This window comes from Pinus tabuliformis, chromosome 9, assembly GCF_031772625.1.
Source record: "Pinus tabuliformis cultivar Carrire ecotype Pingquan chromosome 9, CPIR1, whole genome shotgun sequence".
Lineage (NCBI taxonomy): Eukaryota > Viridiplantae > Streptophyta > Pinopsida > Pinales > Pinaceae > Pinus > Pinus tabuliformis.
Window position 1 is genome coordinate 1,269,285,443 of NC_142307.1, and position 2,584 is coordinate 1,269,288,026.

Sequence of the window (2,584 nt, forward strand, 5' to 3'; positions counted from 1 at the left end):
AGTTTTTGGCTCACTTGATGTTGTGAGATTTGCACTTACTTGAACTTACACTCTTGATTGATCAAAAGAAGGGTGTCAAATGCTATAAAAAATGCACCCAAGAGAAATGCTTACAATGATTTGAATGACTCAGTTAAAAACAATGGATTCACTTGGTTTAATTGATTCCCTATCAATTTAAAGCTCAGGTGTCGGTTTCAACCGAGGATGCACCCTTACGATTTAACTTAATTTGGATTTGATTAAAATCCAACTCACAAATTATGTTTTGCAAGTTATAGTTTTGGATTGAGCTTATTAAAAATGGTGCAAGTGCAATTTACAAAAAATTGTTGTTGAATTGCTGCAAAAATGGTGATGTAGATGATAGCCTGATTGGATGTTGATGTACAAATTTCGTTGACAACTTGATTATGTATTGGTGCTTCTTGATTGCTTGTAGTTTGTTTGATTACATAAGCTTGAATGTAATTGATTATGTGCATGAAATTCGCTAATTTTTGGTGTGCTACATGTGTACCATATTAGAAATATACCATAGGAAGGTTAGTGTCAAAACTAGACACAAAACACGCACAAGAAAGCATGACATAAGGTGTACCTAAGATCCCCTTATTCAATTTCGGGCAGATCTAGGACACTTCAACACCACAAAAAATATCATTTTATTTAAATATGGGATTACATCAACCTTCACCTTCTCAAGCAATGAGAATGTCACACTTGCAAACTTTGGAAGCCAATTATCTTCAAAAACTTTATGCACTAACTCAATCGCTCTCAAAGTAAAAAATTACTTTGAATTACAGTAACAACTTTAACTCAAACAAATTCACTTATCGCTCCAAATTTACAAAATATGCACCTTATAACTCCACAATATCACTTATTACTCCATTACATCAAGAATTAGAAATACTCCTTATCTCTCCAAAACTTATCACTCCAAAATATTAAAACATGTCCTTTTCCTCCAAAGGCTTGATATCACTTTATATAAAAAAATTACTTTATGATGTAACTTTAGAAAGTGAAATAAAGTGTATGAAGTCACTTATGTAAATGAAATGATTTTAAAAATTAAGATTTTGTGCTCATTCCTTTTTTAAAAAAATAACACACACCTTTAATCCAGCCCTCCTCCACGTAGTTTTTAGAAGGTGTAGAAGCTACAAATGCCAGGCTCATTTACCAGCTAAAGGCATTCCGATCTTTCACTCTTTTTGGTGATTGCTGAGTACTCTAGTGTTTTACTACTTCATAGCTGGGCGAGTCAGTGTCTTCTGCTGCGTTATATCTAATGCTACTTAGCTCAGTATATTTTTCTTCCTCCCTCATTGCGTGCTTGTTGTCCACTGCAGCCTTCTCTCACAATGTTGCCTTCAAATGTGTAACCTCAGTTTCGACCAAATTAAGTTGTCTTCTCAACTTCATGATATGGTTTTGTACCTATTGATGCACTATCGTTAACTGTGCAAGTTCATTTGCTTCATAATGTCTCAAAAATCACTGATTTAGAGGATGATCCTTCGTATCCCCTCTTTTCTTCTCGCAAAAATCTTCATTGGTGGCCCCTACTAAAGGGGGTGGTAAGCTCAATCCAGTCGGTGCTCCACTTGTGACAATAGCTAGGTGACTACGAGCACATAAATAGAAAGCTTCTGAAGGCTCCATAAAGACAATCTCATCATAAGACTCAATAACTACTGGTTTCGTTATTGATTGAGGTTCAGATTCATCCTCAGGATACAATTTTAGATAATGAAATAGATCCAGTGGTTTCTCTGCTATGTCACCATGGAAAAAGATAGTGATGCTTATCTCAAATTCACCCCACCTAATTTCAGACAGCTCAAATGGAGTAGATTCCACAAATCTTGTTGGATTGTTGAAGCTAGGGTGCAATTGAAAAACAACTCTTTTAATCGCTACCCCAATATCCTCATTCATTGCCCCACAAATATATACAGTCCATTTATGTGAGTGGTACCTTTTTTTCATGATCGTCTATAAGCCTAGCCATATTCCCATGATGAATCCTATCTGATTGATCTTCGTTGTTCTTCTTTCCCATAACGCCTGCCAACGATTCAGTTTTCCTGGCCCTGAAATGCCCAGATGGAGAATTGAATGCCAGGGCTGACGACACAGATAGATTGAACCCAAGATTACTAACACTAGCGGTTATGGTTCAATTTGATTTTTCAAACCTCCCAATGTATCCCAGATACTCGAAAGCCCTTGCCTCTAAACACGGAAACAACCTTGTCTTCATGGAAACCACCTTGGTGCATACAAATCCTAATTCGACAGTGGTCTTTATTCAGTCAAACAGTGGGGATTAGGAATAGAAAATATAATGAACATAAGCATAACCAAGAAATTAACGAAGCTTTATATAAGAAATTACAGTTAGATCTCCTCCAATTTGATGTTATAGAAAAGAGAGCCTTCAAACCAGTATTCACCATGTTACCCAAAGAGCTCGTTGCTCCCTCGGGGCCTTCCCCAATTACCAACAAATCTCCCAAGGCCAAGTCAACTCAGATATCTACCGATAGTGTTTCAGATCAACCATGAGCTC

At 36.6% G+C, this 2,584-nt stretch overlaps 1 pseudogene; it reads right to left on the minus strand.

Annotated features, from left to right (window-relative positions):
• Positions 1-1,368: 1,368 nt before the first annotated feature.
• Positions 1,369-2,001, minus strand: LOC149153177 (transcription initiation factor TFIID subunit 14b pseudogene; annotated as a pseudogene).
• Positions 2,002-2,584: the final 583 nt, after the last annotated feature.